Source organism: Ambystoma mexicanum, chromosome 3p, assembly GCF_040938575.1.
Source record: "Ambystoma mexicanum isolate Mex_15411 chromosome 3p, UKY_AmexF1_1, whole genome shotgun sequence".
Lineage (NCBI taxonomy): Eukaryota > Metazoa > Chordata > Amphibia > Caudata > Ambystomatidae > Ambystoma > Ambystoma mexicanum.
In genome coordinates this window covers 1,227,836,523-1,227,851,733 of record NC_090925.1, presented here as the reverse complement: position 1 = coordinate 1,227,851,733, position 15,211 = coordinate 1,227,836,523, and positions in this window count along the sequence as shown.

The window sequence follows — 15,211 nt, the reverse complement described above, 5'->3', positions numbered from 1 at the left end:
ACACTCTATCGAATAGGAAGTGCCCTCACGTTCCACCTGTGGCCAGGAAGGAAAATCACGTCCCGCAACTGCTGTTGGAAGTACAGGCGATGCTCAGGAAAGGCGCCATCGAGCTTGTCCCGAAGAGGCTCCGGGGTGTACTCAAGGTACTTCCTCGTCCGGAAGAAGACGGGTGGCTGGCGCCCCATCCTGGACCTTCGTCGTTTGAACAAATACATCAGGTCACAAAAGTTCAGGATGGTCACCCTCCAGCACGTACTGGGACAGCTGGAGGAAGGCGACTTTCTATCGTCGTTGGACCTGGAGGATGCTTACTTCCATGTTCCCATCCATTAAAGTCACCGAAAGTTCCTCAGGTTCGTCGTCCAGGGACGCCACTACCAATTCAGGGCACTGCCGTTCGGATTGAAGTCGGCCCCCAGAGTCTTTACCAAGTGCCTAGCACCTGGCGCGGCTGCGCCTGCAGGGGATTCACGTCTACCCCTACCTGGACGACTGGCTCATCCGCTCAAGGACGAGGGAACTCGCCGACGAACACACTGCGAGGACTGTCCAGCTTCTCACAGACCTGGGATTTGCCATAAACTACCCAAAGTCCCACCTGGTGCCGTCGCAGGTGGCCCTGTTTCTGGGAGCGAAGCTCGATACAGTGAGGCACCTGGCGGCAACGTCAGAAGAACGGATGAAGACCATTCTAGGCAAAGTGCAGCGCCTGCTAGCCACGGACGTGGCCAGAGTGAAGTCCATCAAGTCCCTCCTGGGGATGATGTCCTCTTGCATCTACCTGGTGCGCCTCTGCAGACTACGGATGCGCCCTCTTCAAGAATTTCTCGACGCCCGTTGGATGCAGGCGACGGGCACCTTCGAAGACAGGGTCCCCCTCAACGAGGTGTTCCGGCGGGCGATTCAGTGGTGGGGCGTTCGAGCGCACCTCACGGCGGGCAAGGACTTTCAAACGCCGGCGTACCAGGAGACGGTAACGACGGGCGCCTCCCTGGAAGGTTGGGGCGCCCACACCGGAGATCTCCACGCAAGAGGCCTCTGGCTCCCGGAGGAGAGGCTCCTGCACATCAACGTCCTGGAACTCCGAGCCGTGTTCTGGGCTCTCAAATCGTTCCTCCCGTCGCCCAAGGGCAAGGTGGTGCGGATCTTCACGGACAACACCACGACAATGTTTTACATACGGAAGCAGGGAGGCACCAGATCCCCAGCCCTAACCAAGGAGGCACAGGATCTGTGGCACTGGGCGGTCGCCCAGGGGATGTTCCTGGTTCCCTTCCACCTGGCAGGAGAAAGAAACACCATCGCCGACTCGCTCAGCAGGGAGCTGCGTGCGTGTCACGAGTGGGAACTGCGCCAGGATCAGGTGGATCAACTCTTCCGACGATGGGGCAAACCCCAAATCGACCTGTTCGCAACAGCGACGAACTCGAAGTGCAAGAGGTTCGCCAGCAGGTTTCCCCAGCCGAGAAGCATGGGCGATGCGTTCTCGTTCCCCTGGGACGGCCTATACCTGTATGCGTTCCCTCCGTTGCCGTTGCTGCTTCGACTCATCAACCAGCTCAAGAGGTCCCGGTGCAGGATGATCCTCGTCGCACCGGCGTGGCCGAGGCAGATCTGGTTCCTGGTGCTTCTGGACTTGTCAACGTCCCCTCCCATCAAGCTGTCGGCGGACGCGGACCTGCTCTCCAGAGAAGGAGGCGCCATCTTCCACCACGACCCGGCGTCGCTGAAACTGCAGGCTTGGCTCCTCCAGCGCTAGAGTTTGGAGGCTACCATATACCGGCCGATTGCAGAGAGGTTCTTGCAAATGCCAGGGCGTCCTCGACTCTCAAATGCTACGGTCATAAGTGGAAGAGGTTCTCTATCTGGTGCCGAGCACAGACGATCAACCCCCTACGGATTACGGCCCCTCAAGTGCTGCCGTACCTGCTATCGCTGGCAAAGGCTGGGCTGGCCCACGCCTCCATTAAGATTCATCTGGCGGCGATCTCCAGATACACCAGAACCACAGGACGGACGTCCCTGTGGTCCCATCGACTGGTAAAAGTGTTTATGAAAGGACTGTTCCGGTCGTTCCCGCCGGTGAAGGCCCCGGCGTGGGAACTTAATGTGGTGCTGACCAGGCTCATGGGGCCCCCATTCGAGCCGATGCACTCCGCACCGATGAAGTTTGTGTCGTGGAAGACTGCATTCCTGGTGGCCATTACCTCCGCACGACGAGTGGGAGAGATCCAGGCCATATCCTGCAAAGCACCGTACTTGATTTTCCATGCCTCGAGGGTGGTGCTTAGGACGCACCCCTCCTTTATGCCCAAGGTGCCTTCGGACTTCCATCTTAACGAGCCCTTGGTGTTACCTGTTTTCTTTCCGTCTCCTTCGTCGCCGGCCGAGAGGACTTTGCACTCGCTGGATGTGGCTAGAGCGCTGAAGTTCTACGTGGACCGCACGAAGAGTTTTCGGAGGACATCAGTTGTTCGTGAACTTTGGACCTGTGAATCAAGGGAAGGCTCTCTCGAAGTCTTCTATTTCCAGATGGCTCTCCGGCTGCATCATGCACTGCCACCGGTTGGCTAACCGACAGCTGCCAGGCCGTCCGAGAGCCCATTCGACCAGAGCAATCGCTGCTACTACGGCGTTTTTATCTGGTGTGCCCCTGCTGGACATCTGCAGGGCTGCTACGTTGAGGTCGACGCACACCTTCACGAGATTCTACTGCGTCGATCGGGATTCCAGGGAGGAGTCCAGGGTCGGCCAAGCGGTGCTGCGCAACCTGTTCGCTTAAGGTGAGCCTGGTGAGGAGGTAAGAGATGCTTAATGTTGAGTTTTTTGTATTGCTTAATGTTGAGCCTTTTGCCACCCCCCGTGGTTGTGCATGTGTCTACTGCTATTTATTCTTATAGTCATGAGCATGTGAATCCATGCCAGACCCCATGCGGGAGAAGGAACAAGTTACTTACCTGTAACTGTTGTTCTCCAGCATGGGTCTGGCATGGATTCACATGCAAACCCTCCCGCCTACCCCTCTGCGGCTCTTCACTTGGTCATACTGCCACTTCACGTGCTACCAAATCTGAAGATGGCTGCCAGAGGCGGGGCTTAGGTAGAGGGCAGTCATTGGCTATGGTCAGTATGACGCAGAGATCAGTGATTGGTTACTACTACGAAAGACAGATCAGAAACGAAACTGATACTGATTTTTTTCTTTACTGAGGATTCCCCGCCTGACGGAATATTCATGAGCATGTGAATCCATGCCAGACCCATGCTGGAGAACAACAGTTACAGGTAAGTAACTTGTTCCTTCTTTCAAATGTGGTGATATGTCCTCAACGTCACAGGCCGAAACAACTTTGACGCAGGATGACAGTCTAATGAAAGAGGACAAATACATAGTATTCGACACTTGTTTGATGGATATTATAAGTATGCTGAAATGTGGGCATTCCGTCAGAGGGAAGGTATGTGGGAAGCCATTGATTCATGTGACTCGTCAAAAACAAGGCAGTAACGTCACAATACATGCCGCCTGTAGATTACATCATACGTTCTCATGGTCTGCACAACCGATGCTGGGGAAACTGCCAGCAGGCAATCTGTGTGCAGCTGCATCACTTTTTAGTGGCTCCAGTTTTAGAAAGTTAGTCTTTCTTTCAGTTTGTGGGACTCCATTTCATTTAAAAAACACAGTACTACAAATACCAACATGATTATCTGTTTCCCTCCATTAGTGATACTTGGAAAATTGAACAATTGTCTCTAGCAAGTACATTCGAAAGCAAACGATTCAGGCTAGCCGGCGATGGACAGTGCGACAGCCCTGGATTTTCTGCCAAGTACTGCACCTACCACTTTCAGGACATGGATAGTAAGAAAATTGGTGAGTTTGGTGGTCGTGCAGGTAACACAATGTACATCCTCAGTGGCCATGGAGAAACTAGGATTTATAAAATCAGTGGAATATCTGCAATCGAGTGGAATGCACATCGACCTCATAGCCACGGACAGACACGTTTCAATTGCCAAGACAGAGAGCAGTTCCCACATATTAAACATCAATTTGACGTATGGCATCTTGCTAAATCAATCAAAAAGAAAATCTCGGGTGCAGGGGAAAAAAAAGGTTTGGAAAGTATTTCAGAGTGGTCCCAGTCTATCAGCAACCATCTTTGGTGGAGCTCCAAAACTTGTGAAGGGTCAGTGGAAATACTACTTGAAAAATGGCGGTCACTGATGCACCACTGTACCAACGTGCACCGCTGGTCAGAAAACCTACATTTCCACCAATGTGAACATGGCCCTTTATCCCCAGTGGAGGCACGGAAGAAGTGGTTGAATCCATCTTCACTGACGGACAAAGCCATTGAGCAGATTGTTTTCGATAAAACTCTCGAGATTTGAGGGGACTGACAGAATTCTGTCACACTGGAGGTTTGGAGATGTTCCACAATATGTGCCTAAAGTACAGGCCAAAGCGCTTGCATTTCAGCATACAGGGCATGAGACATAGGACTCTACTTGCTGTCTTGGCCCATAACGAGAATCTTGGCCGTGAACAATCTAGGACTAAGGGTAATGTAAGGATGCCTCGCTACACTAAGGCCTTTTCAAAAAGAAGTAAGCAATGGGTGATCAAACCAGTCTATGAGGAAATGGAGTTCGACTTTGTCAAAAGCCTTATTGTTGCTGTATTAGAGAAGCACAGATACGGAATTCTGAACGTTTCTGTGCAGAGCACTGATCCATTGCCACCCAACATTGCCACTGTGCCATGTCCACCCAAAGGAGAGCTGGTTGTGAAGTACAAATCCTGGTTTAAATAATTGTAATACGATTGTCTTTTTGTAAATAAACTTTATTGTACAGTGTGCATACAAAGTACGCTAACCTAACCCCTACCTTCACCATCCTGGGTGCCGAACTACCTGGGTGTCATTTTTGAATTCTCTCTATTCACCTTATATTGCTGACCTTGTCTATATGTGTATGTATATATTTTTGTTGATGTAACTAATTTTCGCAATCTCTTATAAATGCTGGGCACTGTTAACCGAGGGGAGGCTTGCGTATTGCAAATAATAAAACAAACAATAAATCTCACATTCAACTCAACTCCTCGGGTACTTTATACTTACCCTGACCTTCCCCCAAAAATTAAGTTTCAATAGTTATGGTTCTTTGGGGCTTCAAAGCTCGCACGCGAGGACAAAATTGGGGGCCTTAGAACGCACAAAGCGAGCCGTTGCAGATGGGAGAGAAGCCAGTTCGCATTTGCACATTGAGGCGCAGTAGATAGATGTATTCGAAACTTCAAGTTCTCACAGATGGCTTTACTACGGGATGTTGCAAAGCAAGAATGTATGCTCATTTCTAGTGAAGGTCAGCGGCTTTGATTTTCAGCTCGCGCCCTGAAGAGGCCCACAACTCGCACTGGCAGTATAAGGTTCTATTGTTTTTTGACCTTGAGCGACAGGGACCATGCCGAAAGAACTTCATTTGAAGGGGGTTTTGGGGGGTACAATAACGTAAGACGATAAGGCAGAAATTTCTTAAACTAGACAGTTTCATGTTAGTTCAGTATACGAAAAATCGTTGTCAAGAGCACAGTGGGATTTACGGACTGCATTACGCAGAGACACAATGGAAACTGCAAATATAATGTAAGTAACTCTTTAGATGCTTTTATACCGGAATGAAGAATTAATGAATGAATGAATGAAGAGCTTTGAAAACGTTTGTGGGATCGTCCTTGTAGCGGGCACATGGGCATGCAGGTCCACATTCCACACGCATGTAGACAAAAAGTCTTTTCTCATTGTGTACTAACCTCGATTTATTTTGTTAGTTTTCGCATCGATTTTAGAGCCGACCATACTCCATTGCACTATCCTTGAAAGCAAATAGTTTCAGCTCGGCCGTAATAAATAAAATGAATAATATTAATAAAGATCGGCTGGCGAGACTAATTATAAATTTTATGTTTTCAAAACAGGTATATACTTCCATTTTGCCACTGCCACCAGTTTCAGACACCGGCAGACGGTTTCTTCAGCCGCCAGCTGCAGCTTAATGTAAACTGCACCATTCTGATTATCTTATGGGACGATCGCCAAGGGCCCATATGCCCTTACGCGTTACTAGCCGCTAGAAGCAACATAACCTTTACGCTGGCCTAGTGCCTACTTGATGGAACAGCCTTGTGGTTCAACGTGCGACAAGTGCTTCTTTGAACGAAAACCAACACCCTCTGTACCATAAAGGAACAGCGCGTGACTCACGATAAAATTTTACGGATTTGCGGATAGAGATAAAAGAAAATAAATGACTTTCGGAGTTCATATGGCAATTGCTGAATATTCTATAAACATTTAATGTCAAATAAATGTACTTTACCAAATTTACCGTGTTGCTGTTTGATTTTAAAGTACAGTTTCGTATTCAGAATTGTGGCGCGCTGTGTTGTGAGCTGATCTGTGTGGATTTCCAGGTTCTGTGTGAAGTCGCGTAGAAGACAACTGGGCGCGTTTGCCTACGTAGCACAGAAACGTCACGGAGCGAGGCAGGGAATATGAATGTTTTGATAATGTCAGGCTCAGGGGCGGGGGATATGATTTAGTGCAGCAAAAGCAGGTCAGCCAGGGCGATGCGGCGAGTGATAGGATTATCACAAAATGGCAGCTCCCTGGTGCCTGTTTTCGCGTGTGTTTAATGGACGAAAACTCGGGTAAGGTCCATAGGAAATTTGTCTAAAATCGAGCGACTTAGGCTTAAAAACACATGGCCGACCCGTAGGGGCAATAAATGTTTTTGACCGAACCATTCCTTTAACTCTCTCAATGCAGCTTCTACAATTTTGGGCATTTTTAGCCAGTGGATTAATTGGTCTTATTTGTATCTTTTGCTGTTCAGCTTTAGGAGAGACTTGGTTTCCTCAAATGTTGTTTTTTGTTCTTGGTACATATCTGACCATTTTGCATCCGCCATCTTCCCACTTCTGGAAAGCGTTATTTTCCATTCCTGGAGGGAATTCAGGATTTTTGAGTAGGGGCATGTAAGGGGCGGGGTATTTGGTCAATGTTCCTTTCTGCGTCGCCTGGTCCCAGATTTCTAACGTGGCCTTCAATATTTCACAAATTTGTGTTAACGTACCTGTATTTTTTCCTATACATAGCATATGTCTGGTGGGTGTTGTAGCCACGGCTCTGTCCTGTGCCGCCCATATTTTCTCGGAGTTGTCTGGTATCCATTCTTTCAGGACCCATAAGTTGAGCTGCTTTGTAATATTTCTTAAAGTGTGAGAGCGCACATCCTCCTTCGTTCCTTGGGGCAGTGAGTACAGCTGACGAGACTCTTGGGGTTTTCCCTTGCCACACATAAGCAGTGGTGATTTTCGCTAGGGTTTTGAAGAAGGGTGGAGGGATCCTCATCGGAATGGCTTGGAATAAGTATAGTAGTTTTGGCAATATGGTCATTTCGATAGCAGTAATCCTTCCCCACCAACATATGTTTTGAAGAGTTTTGGGGTAATTTTGTGCATATAGGTCTTGGATTTTCCCTGTCAGGGTAATTCCTAGATACTTGACCCGTGTGTTCGCTATTTTCAGGTTCAGGTCTGCGGCTGTTGTGTATTTGCGTTGTCTCCTGCCAGAATTAAAACTTCTGATTTTTGTTGATTTTTAATCCTGATACCGAGCCAAATATTTCTATCTCTTGGATGAGAGTTGGGAGGGATGCGTCTGGTTCTCCAAGAGTTCCTAGAATGTCATCCACAAAATCGCAGTTTACCTGGATATCCTGCCATTTCAATGCCTCTTATCTGTTGGTCGTCCCTTATTTTCACTAGTAGCGGTTCCAGAAATATAGCGTATAGCAGGGGTGACAGCAGGCACCCTTGTTTTGTGCCCCTCCCAATATTGATTTTGTTGGATAGGGATCCGTTCACCGCCACTCTGATAATTAGGGGTGTTATGGTTTGCCTTCACCATCTTTATGAAGTTGTCTCCTACTCCCATTTTCCTCAGCGTGAGAAAGAGGAGCGACCACTCGACTCGGTCAAACGCTTTCTCTGCGTCCAAGGCCAGTATTATTGCCGGTTTCTGTGTTATGCCTGTTTCTCTACTAGGTGGATGACCCTTCTGATATCATGTTGGTCTTTCTGCGACAAACCCAGACTGATCTTGGTGAATCAATTTTGGAAGTACTTGCTTTAGCCTGGTGGCTAATATTTTTGTATACAGTTTAGCGTCTTGGTTTGAGGGCTATCGGACGATATGAGCTAGAAATATGTGGGTCTGTCCCTTGTTTATGGATCACCAGCATCTTTGCCTCATTCATGGTTTGGGTGACATTTCCTTTTTCCTTGAAGGAATTGAATAGAACTGTCAGGACCAGAGAGTAATTCTTTGTAGGTCTTATAGAATAGTGCGGTATAGCTGTCTGGCGAGTTCTCTAATTGCTATTTGTACTTACTCCTGTGTTATATCTTCTTCCATTATTAGTCTCTCGTCAATGTCGGGAGTTTTACTCCATCTAGGTACTATTGGTGTGTGTTCTCATCTGGTAGGTCCGATGTATATAGGCGCCCATAAAATTGCTCAAATATGTGCACTATGTCTGCTGTTTGTGTTTTCCTTTGCCCTTTCTCATCCTCCAGTGCCTTCACTGTTCAATCCCCGCCCCTTCCCTTTAACCTGTCTGGCCAGAAGTGTATCCGCTTTATTAGACTTTATGTAGTACCAGTGTTTTATTTTTAACATGTCCAGCTTTTTTTTAGTACAAAGGGAGTCTAGTTGGCCTTGGACGTGTCTTAGTGCTCTTTGTAGCTTAATCGTGGGTTTTTGCATAATTACGACTTGGATTTTGGCTATATTTGCTTCTAGTTCTTTTTCCCATTGATCTGTTTCTCTTTGGGATTAAGTGCAATCAGCTGACCTCTCGTGACTCCTTTCATGGCTTCCCATCGGGTCTCAGTAGATATCTCGGGTAGATTGTTCAGCTCTAAGGACTGTTCGATGTTTTCCCGAAGGGTATTCCCTAATAGTGTTTCCCTGATTATTTCCTCTGGGATTCGCCAGTTCCATAAACCCGGGGTCTTAGGAAGAAGTGCGATCTCTGCCCAGAGGGGCATGATCAGATAGTGAGATGGAGCCTGTTTCTACCTTCTGAATTTTCCCCAGAATGTGTGCAGAGACCCATAGGTAGTATATCCATGACATTGTACCATAGACGCGTGAGAAGTATGCAAAGCCTTGCTGGTTAGTGTTCGTATGTACACAAGCATCGTCCAGCGCCAGATTGGTCATTTTTTGTTTTAACAGAAAAACCTTTTTCACCAGAAAAATCTTCCCCTCTAAATTTGTGCGGCCCTGGGAGCATGCGCTGCGCTGACTCCGCCCTCTCGTGCCACACCTCGGTAACCTTTTCTGCATTGACGGGAACAGGCCCAATTCAGCAGCGCTCCTGGGTTTGGCTTCAGTCATGTAATTCCACGCACGGATTCTTCCTCATATCGTTTCGTTTTATCAATTAGGTACTGGGTCCTCAAACGCCACAGCTCCTCCCCGGCGCATGTCGACTTCGACCGGGTTCAGCAGGTGCCCATCCTGTAACAGGCTCTTCCTGACTTCAGACACCCCACGCCCTGTGCCTATGTTGCCTTGACCCAGACCATGGTTGGCAAGCCTGTTCGGCGTGCGGCTCGCTGTCCTCAAAAGCAATGAAGAACAGACTAGCCAGGTCGAGGGAGCTCTTCCAGCTGTCTCCTTCTATGGATCTTAAGAACTTCATGAAGCATCGATCCAGGCCTGAGATAGGGCCTATATTTTCATCCGCACCCCACAATGTAGGGGGCTGGTCAGGTTCTTATACCAACACATGCACCGAGGCTGTCACAGCTACCGGCCTCCGGGCTGAGGGGTCCTCAGATCCTCCTGGTGCCAGTGTTGAGGAGCCGCTAGCCTCTTTTACCAAGCTTGCGCCCGAGGGGCTCTGCCCTTGTACCGGCATCATGGCTGAGTGGCTACGCCCTGTTAACGGCAGTACTTCCGAGGGGGGGCGTCTGAACACAGCTCTAACGACCCCCGGTTGAGGTTTGTACACATGCCGGGCCCGTGCCTGAGGAGCGGGGCAAGTAGCATGCCTCACACATGAGACTTGGCAAAAGCCATCCCCAGCGAGCCAAGCAACATGTCGCAGCCACGTGGTAGGCAGCTCAACAAAATGGCTGATGTGTTTTATTTTGGCATTTATGTAGCGCCTTATGTACCATTGGTATGGTCTCAAGGTGCTGGTAGGTTGAACGCCCTCGGGAACCGAAGTTCAGGTCAGTAGAGAGAATAGTCAAAAAGTGCATGTGAGCACCGGATATGTGTGCAGCTGGTGTGGCATTCGTGCGATAGCTTCTTCTTAGCAATAGGTGTGGAGGCTGAGAGATCAAGAGTATGTGTTCTTTCTGGCAGGTTGTTATCCAGACCGATTTTGGCTGCGTTAGGCCCGAGGAGAAACTCCTAGGATGGAGGGTGTGTAACCAGCAGTGTTTAGTTAGTGATGGGGAGTATGTGGCAACTGATGGTATGAGAACAGCTATACCGAATGGTGTCATAGTATCGCTGTGTTCTATTTGAGTGGTGGTGTAAAGAAGAGTAAGCGTGGAGATGAGAATATGGTGGTTTACATTTGGTGCTTCACACCAATAGTTCCATGTACTCCATACGTTTCAAGTACTCCGATCATTTCTAGCACTTCAAACCATTCCTTTCAATGCTCTTTCAAACATTCCATGTTCTAGAAACCATTCCATGTGCGCTCCAATCCAATCCGTGCACTCGCATCTGTTCCGTGCACTCCACTTCGTTTCAAGCACACCAACCCGTTCAAAGCACTTCAACCGTTTCATGCATTCCCACCAATTTATGCACTGCTTTCATTCGTTCTGGCCATGTTATCCTTTCTCCATGCATCATTCATCCACATACGTCATCTTCACAGGTTCCACCCACTTCACCGGTTCCATCCACACGCTTCACCCGTTCCATCCACACGCTTCATCCGTTCCACCCACATACCTCGCCGATTCCAACTTCATACTTCCTCCATTCCAACCACATTTTTCATTTGATCCATCCACTTCACCCGTTCCATCCACATACTTCATCCGTTCCTTCCTCATCCTTTTACCTGTCTCGTCCATATACATCACTCGTTCTTCCAGATCATCCTCCGTTCTTACCACCCACTTCACCCATTTCTTTGCCTTACTACACACGTTCCCTCCAACTACTTCACCCGTTCCCTCCAACTACTTCACCCGTTCCCTCCAACTACTTCACCCGTTCCATCCTCATAGATCGCCCGTTTGCTCCACACTCGAAACACGCTCCGTACTCGACACCTACTCTAAACCTCTACACCCGCTCTGTTCTGGTGTTCTACACCCGCTCCGTAACTCCACACCCGCTCCGCATCCGCACCATATCGTACATCCGCTCAACACACATCAGCGCAACACCACCATACCCTAAATCTGCTCAACACCCTAAATCTGCTCAACACCATCACGCCCTACATCTGCTCAACACCGTAGATATGCTCAACACCCTACATCCGCTCTTTTCTATTATCCACTCACATCCAACTTCTGCACCAACGTCTATCCGTGCCCCGCACTTGTCCACGCCACGCACTTGTCCGCGCCGCACACTCGCCTGCTCTGCGCGCTTAATCCACTCCGACTTTATCCGCTCCACTCACTTCATTCATTCGGTATTATCGGTTTAGCCTATGTCACTTGACGCACATGCTCTATCTGTTCCGTGCTCCATCTGTCCCATGCACTACCCCTGTTTCATGTACTTGAATCGTCTAGTCTGTACTGTCCATTTATACCATGCACTCATACCTTCAATGCCATCTGACTGTGCACTCATCTGTCTGGTGTATTCATCTTTCCATCATCTTCACTTTATTCCTTTCGTCCATTTTTGTTCCTTTCGTTCATTGCAATCCATTTCATTTATTTCAACTGCTTTTGTACAATTTGTTCTTTTATCCACTTCACTGATCTATTGTTATTTAAGGTCTAGTAGTTTGAGTTATTTGAATTGTTATCGACTTTATTCCTCATGTCCCCATCTTCTTGCCCAAAGCATTTATTTCGTCCATTTAATTAATTTCATTCACTTTACTGCTCTCGTACAACTCATTCTTTTTATCTATTTTGCTCGGATCATGATGCTGCATTGCAATTTATGATCAAGCATTTGGCAGAGTCATTGCAATGCTGTTATCCAGTTTGAGTTAGAGTTTGGGGTCGGTTTTAGGGGAAGAGCCAAGTTTTCAGTAATTTGCGGAAAGACATGAGGTCTTCAGTGGGTCAGATGTGGGGTGGGAGTGCGTTCCACAGTGTGGGGGCCAGGGCTGAGAATGATGATCCACCTAACCTGACTGAGTTTGTTTTCGGTATGACTAGGAGGCCGGCTGAGCTTGATCTTAGAGTATGTGCAGGGTGATAGGGTTTTAGTTTGTCTTGAAGATATTGAGGTCTGATTTTATGACATGCTCGGTGCGAAATGTAGAAGGTTTTTGAAGACCCCCTTCGGGCAACTGGAAGCCAGGGCTGGGGAGATGTGGTCTCTCAGGCCAAGCACTAGTAGCAGTTTGGCTGTGGCGTTTTGTGCTCTTTATAGATTAGTCAGTTGGTATGCGTGGACTCCTAGGTAGAGGGGGTTAGCAGAGTCTAGTCTTGATATAACAATTGATTGGACCACGGAGAGTCTGTTGGGAAAGGAGAGGTATGGGAAAGTGTCTCACAGTTTTAAGGTGGTAGTGACAGGACTTTGAAATGTTGTTGAATTGGTGCGAGTATGTTAGGTCAGAGTCTAGAGTGTGTATGGAAGGACAGGGCAAAGAGACCCCATCCCCTGCAGTCCCCACCTTATGATGTCTGGCTCGTCAGGGGACCCCCTGCCACCAGGGCCCAGGTGGTGGGTGGACCACTGGCCGACACATTGACCAAACGTACTGTATTCGGCTAGGCCCAGGAAACCATTTTGAAAACCAGAACGCCATCTTAAGACATGACTCCATGTGTGCTGCAGCACGGCCCCCCCTCCAGAGAATCCTCGCCTACCCTGTTGCCCCCGCTCCCTGGCAGATCCGCTGAAAGCCCGTTCCCACTAGCAGTCGGACATGAGCTAGTGTTAGAGCGAACACTATCTTTCACCTTCCGCAGTACATCATTATCCTCACCGTGACCCGGGCAACGGGGCTGGCTTGGAAAATATCTTTAAACCGTCCTTGATGAAACAAAAGCCTTAATCCCACACCAAGAAACTGCTCATACATATATATATACATACATATTGCATTACAATGATATCCCTTCTGCATGACCCCCGTGTCAAAAATCTACAAACACTGTACGAACAGAAGAATGTGTCACGATACTCAAACCCCCTCAGTACACACACACACACTCAGGGCGCCTGGCCTCCTACTATGTGCTTCTCTAGGGGTAATGCAAAGAGAGTGATACCAAGTCTTTATGCCATGACTACCCTGATGCTGCTAGAGTGCAAAGGAACACAAGCGCGACAGTATTGTGAGCTCATGTAAATTGTTTAAATGAGATACATAGAATGGCATCAAGTGTAAATGTACAGGTTTAACGTGCATTACTGCTGTCAACAGTATTGGTCTGGTGTTCCTGCGTGCTCCACCAACCCTAATGCTACCTCACGTATCGTGTTTATAATGTGATGCTAAAACTGCTAATCTTGCAACTACTTACCCTGTAGTGACTAATAGAGCTGTTGATATAGTTAACGAATTCTGAAATGAATATGTACTGATGTAAATACTATAGATGTGTAACCCCTTAGCCATTTTTACATTATACATATACATTATACGAATCCCTTTGTCTTCAATGCAATCCAATACAATTTGCAGCTTGCGAGAAGGCTATCATCGCCAGCATATCCAAGGCCACCTCCCCTCCCTTCCCATTGAAGCCTGCCAGAGAAAGCAAAGGCCGAGCTACACCGCTTCACCGCTTCAAGCATTCATGTTTCCCCCACAGCTCACATGGCCACGAACAGCCACCTGAATTATTTACAGCCCAGCAGCAAAATCTGGCCATAACCAGAGGCGCCCCCCTCATAGGTCCCACGACCCACCAGTTCACCCCAGATTAATGATGCTTATAAAAGAAGACACCTAATATTGCACCAACATTGTGTAAAAGCATCCGTCATGACTTTTAACGAGACCCAAAGCTTGGACAGCTTACCCCGTGCCCTGAGACCCGACCCTGTGGCCTATCATACCTAGTCAACAGGATAACAGCAACCCTGTATTGATGTATCGCCAAAGTACCCCACCTAATGTACATTACTCCTGTGTTGTATTAACCTGTAGAATAACCTATTGTAGGATTTACAGGGCAACTGACATTGCAGCATTGAATGAATGGGGTGTGCCTGGCCCTTAGGGCAGAAAGCCAAGAAAGGCGTCCATCAATGACACTGACCACGCCTGACCGGACAGCGCCTCCCGGATGAGCCCAGCTGACCTGCCCACCCCACGTTGGCACCCGGCGTTGTTCAACCACGGAACGATGCATCACAGCTGCACATATAGTTAGTCGACGCCACCCAATCCCCGTGTACATGTGCCCCCTATAGTGTGTAGGTGCCTATGACACTTTTTGTAAATATAAACGCCTGTCTTTGCGATTGTCAGAGCGCTCTCGGAGTTTGCAGAGTCCTTTGCATGCCCTATTTTGACTTAGATAAATCTTCCCTTAAGCTCACCGGCACTTGGTCCTAGCCTTATTCCCATTCGTGGGAGTCCATTCTTGCCTCTCATTGCGTGGAGGGTCGTGCTATCTGGGGACGCTCGCCTTCAAGTGCAACCATGGTATTTTTACTGAATTACAGGGGGTCTGTGAGTTGCCCATGGCAGATGGCCAGGGTAATGGGTGTGGAAGAAGTTTGGTGTTGCCACATACCATGATTTCGGTTTTGGAGGGGTTTAGCAAGAGGTGGTTTGTGGTCACCCAGAACTCTGTCGAGGAGGCAGGAAGCAAGGTCAGGTCGGCAGTTGGGTTTTGAGTTCAGGAGTTTTAGAATTAGTTGAGTCTCAGCATAGTTGTAGCACAGGATGTTGTGTGAACTAATTATTCGTGGGAGGGTGGCCATGTAGAGATTGAACA